We start from the raw sequence: 6498 nt of genomic DNA, 5'->3' as shown, positions 1-6498 counted from the left end.
AAACTAATTAAGCCTCCTCGCAAAGCCGGAAATTATCCAGAATCAAAAAGCGTCGACAGATCGAAGTATTGCACTTTTCACCAGAAACACGGACACACCACTGACGAATGTGTCATTGCTAAAGATCTTCTTGAACGACTAGCAAGGCAGGGGCATCTCGACAAATTTATTGCAGGGCATATCCAGAAGAACACTAGCCCCGCCCCATATACATCAACAGCTGGCGCATCCTCAAAAGGAAAGGAAAAAGCACCGGCCCAACCTAGAGGAGTAATAAACTGTATTTCAGGGGGCTACGCTGGAGGAGGACACACAAGCTCAGCCCGAAAACGTACTTACAGAACCATGCTGGCAGTAACCGATGCCCCAAGCAATCCTCAGCCACTGACGAATGTCCCAGAAGTGACTTTCAGATCAACCGACTTTAACGGTGTTGATACCAACCTAGATGACCCTGTTGTCATCTCCATTCAATTAGGAGACCTGATAGTAAGAAAGGTTTTACTCGACCCAGGAAGTAGTGCAGATGTCTTATTTTTCACCACCTTCAAAAAGATGAAGCTGAGCAACAATATTATGCAGCCATACCTGGGAGACCTGGTCGGATTTTCAGGAGAATGAGTTCCTGTACTGGGATCAGTGTGGTTACAAACCACACTCGGTGAGCAACCACTATATAAGACACAAGATATTCAGTATCTTGTAGTCGACTGTTTTAGCCCTTATAATGTCATTTTAGGCAGACCCTTTTTAAATAAATTTGCTGCAATCGTATCTACTGTTCACCTTTGAGTCAAGTTTCCTGTGCAGGACAATGTTATAGCTACAATTCACGGAGATCTCCAGGAAGCTCGGCAATGCTACAACACGAGCTTAAAGCCATTCAAAAAAGTCGGACAATCACATATCAACTTCATAAAGTCCGAACAGATAACACCAGCCAAACTTGACCCCCGCGCTGACTTCGAAGATCGGCCTATGCCAAATGAGGAGTTAGCAAAGATTACTCTAAATGATGATCCAATGAAATTTACTTTTGTGGGCACTTCCATGAGTACAGAGGACAGGAAAAGCCTTACAAGTTTCCTACAGGAGAATGCCGACCTATTCGCATGGACCTCTGCTGATATGCCAGGAATAGATCCGTCTGTTATAACACACAAATTGGCATTAAATCCAACAGCTCGGCCGATCTCCCAGAAAAAAAGAAACCTCGGCACTGAAAAACGACAAGCATCAATCGCCGAGGTGAAAAAACTCATCGACGCCAACTTCATCAGAGAAATCAGATTCACAACATGGCTGGCCAATGTGGTTATGGTAAGAAAAAATAATGGTAAGTGGCGCATGTGCGTCGATTTTACTGATTTAAATAAAGCATGTCCTAAGGATGCTTACCCCCTACCTTGTATTGATACCTTGGTTGATAACTCTTGTGGCTACGGTACGTACTTTAAGCTTTATGGACGCATATTCTGGTTATAACCAGATCCTTATGCACTCAACAGACCAGGAAAAAACGGCTTTCAAAACTGAGAATGGTAATTACTGCTATAATGTTATGCCTTTTAGTCTAAAGAATGCATGAGCCACATATCAACGGTTGATGAATAAAATCTTCCAGCAGCAAATAGGCCGGAATATAGAGGTTTACGTTGATGACATGGTCGGCAAAATAAAGCTCGGCGACTCTCATATCCAGGACCTAGCCGAAATCTTCGGACAAATCCGACGATACAATATGAGGTTAAATCCAGAAAAGTGCGCCTTCAGAGTTTAGGGAGGAAAGTTCCTCGGATTCATCCTTACTAGCCGAGGAATTGAAGCAAATCCAGAGAAATGTCAAGCAATACTTGGCATGCAAAGTCCATCCACAGTAAAGGAGGTTCAAAGGCTAACAGGACGATTAGCCGCTCTATCTAGATTTTTACCATGTTTAGCACCTAAATCCTCAAATTTTTTTCCAATGTTTGAAAAAGAAAGCAAAACACTTTGAATGGAACCAAGATTGTGAAATGGCTTTCAAAAGCTTAAAAGAATTTCTTTCAAAACCCCCTGTTTTACAAAAACCAAAGTCCTGCGAGCCATTATACATATATTTGTCTATTACTGATGTTGCCATTAGTTCTGCTCTTGTAACAGAAACAGATAAGAACCAACAGCCAGTCTATTTTGTGAGCAAGTCCTTATAGAACCCCGAGCTTCGCTACCCAAGGTTGGAAAAGCTCACCTTAGCCCTAGTATTCTCATCAAGACGCCTCCGACCATACTTCCAGAGCCACACGATCATCGTCAGAACGGGACAACCTTTACGGCAGGTTCTTTTGAAACCCGAGCTGGCAAGAAGACTAATTAAATGGGCCATTGAGTTGTCAGAATTTGACATTCAATATCAGCCAAGAGGGTCGATCAAGTCCCAATACCTAGTTGACTTTGTTGCTGAACTCACGGAACCATGGTCAGACACATCAAGTCCAAGGTGGACCTTGTTCGTAGACGGAGCTTCCAATCCTCAAGGTGCTGGTGCTGGAATACTACTCGAAAGCTCGGATGGCATAGTTCTCGAGCATTCCCTTAGATTTTCATTCAAGGCCAGCAATAACCAGTCCGAATACGAGGCCCTCATAGCAGGGCTCAGGTTAGCCACCGATTTACATATCGATAATTTAAAAGTTTACTGCGATTCATTATTAGTAGTTCAACAACTACTAAAAAATTTTTCAACAATCCACATTATTCACATACCTAGGGAGCAAAACCATAGGGCGGATATTTTATCAAAATTAGCAACCACACAAGCCCACACCACAACTCTTTTACAGTCAACTCTAGATAAGCCGAGCATTGATGCACTTAATGTTCTAAACATAGTTAATAAAGATAATTGGCAACACCCTTACATTCAGTACCTCCGTTCTGGATCCATTCCGAAAGATATTGAAAATAAAGGCAAATTCAGAAGACAAGCCTCCTATTATACATTGTTAAATGATAATCTGTATAGGCGAGGATACTCTCGACCTTTGTTAAAATGTTTGAACAGGGCAGAGACCGACCTTGTCTTATCCGAGGCTCACGAAGGCATTTGTGGAATACACTCTGGAGCTCGAAGCCTGTCACAGAAAATTCTTCGAGCCGGCTTTTACTGGCCAACGATATGGGAAGATAGCAAACACAAGGTCAGAACATGTGATAATTGTCAGAAGCATTCGCCGACCATTCATCTACCAGCAGAGCATCTTCATCATTCAACGGTAAGCTGGCCATTTGACAAATGGGGAATCGATATTCTAGGACCATTCCCTACTGCTCCAAGACAGGTAAAATATTTGGTAGTTGCAATTGATTATTTTTTCAAATGGATCGAAGCACAACCTTTGGCAAAAATCACATCAGCACAAATGATAAGCTTCGTTTGGAAAAGCATAATATGCAGATTTGGTATACCAAGTCACATTACAACTGACAATGGTCGTCAGTTTATCGACCAAAGTTTTAAAGCTTTTTTGCAGAATCTAAAAATAAAACAACATTTTTCTTCCGTCGAACATCCACAGTCCAATGGGTTAGCAGAAGCTGCTAATAAGGTCATTCTCCAGGCTTTGCGAAAAAAGCTCGACAGTGCAAAAGGGTTATGGGCCGAGCTTGTCCCAGAAGTATTATGGGCGTATAATACTACAGCTCATTCGACAACAAAGGAAACCCCATTTCGTTTGGTCTATGGATCTGAAGCTATGATCCCTATAGAAGTGTCACAGGGCTCAATGCGGACGTTAGCTAAAGAACATGATCAAGCTCGGCAAACAGAGCTCGACTTAATCGAAGAAATACGAGAAACAGCAGCCATTCGGCACCGAGCATTACAGCAGCAACTTAGCCGACGATATGGGCAGAAGGTGATCCCAAGATCCTTCAGCACTGGTGATTTAGTACTCAGAAAAACAGAGCAAGCTCGCCGACCTCCCTCCCATGGGAAGCTTGCCGCAACATGGGATGGTCCGTACAGAATATCTGAAGTCCTCGGCAGAGGAGCATACAAGTTGGAAAACATAAATGGCACTAAACTTCCTAGCACATGGAACGTCAGCTCCCTGAAGCGATATTACAGTTAGTAAAGCAGCAACCCAGTACTCTTTTTCCTACCATGAGAATTTTTCCCAAAGGGTTTTTGCTCGTGAAGGTTTTAATGAGGCTGGCTTACCTTGAACAATTAAGATATTTTATAGGTACTGTTGTTTATAAAATGTAATTTTTATTTTATTTCATACACACTCATTAAGCAGATCACTCATTCCCCGAAAGGGACTTATTCCGCGCAATGATACACTCCTTTAAAGGAGAAACCGATGATAGCTAAAGTCGCATTACTACAATAACGAATGCGCAAATAACATAACTATAACTGTCATTCAAGCCATTTAAGGGCAACAAAATACATGATTGGGAAACAGACAACCCTAATCAAAGCAGTTTTTCACAAATAAGTACTTAAGTACAAAATACTAATGTTCAGAAAAAGAAACCAAATTCTCGCTTTGAACAGTTAAACCTTTCAGATATGCAACAAAAAGCAAGCTACTAAAGCTACACAAAGAAAATATCAGTCAACCAAATTATCATCTCCCTCCTCACCAGTCTCTTCGTCATCGACGAGTTTACCATCCCGAATTATCTTGCCAGGATCCATAGCTGAAAAATCTTCATCCGAAAACAGAAACCTTGCTTGATTAACAGCTCGTTGAAACCCCTCAGCAAAAGCATCCAAAATGTCCACTTCCTTACGACTCTCAAGCTCTTTCATCTTCGCCGACACCTCGATAACTTGATCACTCAAACTCGTCAAGTCATTTTCTTTTTTCTTCAGTAAACCAGAAATCTCTTCATGGCATTCTTTTTCCGCTTTCAAATCAGTCTCAACCTCAGATAACCTTTTCTTCAAATCACTTACATTCATTTCCTTCAGCAAAAGTTGCTCCTTTAACTCGGCAACTCGGGAAGCCTCACCAATCGACTTCCTATGTTTTTTCTCCTGACTCCGCCCGATGCTAGCTAGCCGAAAACCTAGTACCTAATATTCACAGTTCAGTGTTCAGCCCTCAAACACATTTTTTTTAAAAAAAAAAAGAAGAAGAGAAGAAACAGAAAAAGAAACCTGTAGAAACTGATCAACCCCTATATCCCCAGCCTCTTCCACTCGCCTAATATCTGTCACAGTCTGAACGACTTCATCGGCCACAATGTTGAAGGGAAACTTCTTGTTCCACATTGACGAACTCTCCCCCTCCTCTTCAAATAGGTGTAGCCTCTCCTGCTTTATCAAAAAGTTTGATAAATCTTCCAACTGAACGCTTTCGTCTTTACCTTGTACATCATCTAGCAGAGCTGACTCTGACTTCCTCTTTTTAAAAACAATCGCCTTCTTCCTCGGCGGGGGCTGATTAACTTCGGCACCTCCATCAGCCTTGTCTTGATTGGACGACGATCCCTCAAAGTTTTTGGTCTTAAATCGAGACCTTAGGCTAGATGCAGTTACCCCGGGAAAATTGCCAGCTGCAACATTAAAACATTATTTGGTCAATTCATCAACAACTGTTAAAACCAACAAACAGTCTTTTCAACGTCTTACCGAAATATTTTATAACAGAGCTCTTATCTTCTTCCCAAGGAAGCAGATCAGAAACCGAAATTAAACCACCTTTATCAACCATCTCTATCAGAAACGAAATTATACATTCATTTCGACTGTTTATGAACCCGGGACCCAGTATGTGTTGCGGGTGGCAACACCAGTACATGGAAAATTTTTCCCCCAAATGCTCGTCAATGTAAAATGGGAATTCCTCATCAGCCGATTTTACTTTCAGAAACATTTCTTTCAAATCTTTAAAAGACGATTTATAAAGCTTGAAAACAGAAAAATTCGGTGTACTATTCAGATTAATCCACAGACCTTTCCATACCCCTTTAGCTTGAAATAAGCAAAAAAACAGTTCTAAATCCGCTTCAATTTCAAGAAAATCCATCAAAGCTTGAAAACACCTGATAAAAGCCCAGCCATTTGGGTGTATTTGAGAGGGAGCGCAATTCATTTGTTTCAACACATTACATTCAAAACTAGTGAAAGGAAGCTTCACTCGCAACTCCTCCATGACACAACTATACATATAAAAACTTTGAAAATCATTTTTTCTATGAAAAACACGATCAGACCGACTGCATGGCAGCAGTTCCACCCGAAACCCAGCCCTAACTATCCTACCCAGATTTACCCTATTGACACTCTCAATATCAGAAAACAATGAATCCTGTATGTGAACGTCTCTCTCAACCCAGCTATAATCCTCATTGTTTTCAACTTGAGGTAACAATTTTTTCTTTTTATCACCCATTCTCAGTGAAAGATTAGAAGCAGAAGAGGTAAAGAAGGTTTACTAACCTCTGATACTCATGCTTCTATGAAAACCTGATGCTTCCCACTTAAACAGAATAGCAAAGGAA

The sequence above is a fragment of the Arachis ipaensis genome, chromosome B04, assembly GCF_000816755.2.
Source record: "Arachis ipaensis cultivar K30076 chromosome B04, Araip1.1, whole genome shotgun sequence".
Lineage (NCBI taxonomy): Eukaryota > Viridiplantae > Streptophyta > Magnoliopsida > Fabales > Fabaceae > Arachis > Arachis ipaensis.
This window is presented reverse-complemented; position numbering follows the sequence as displayed.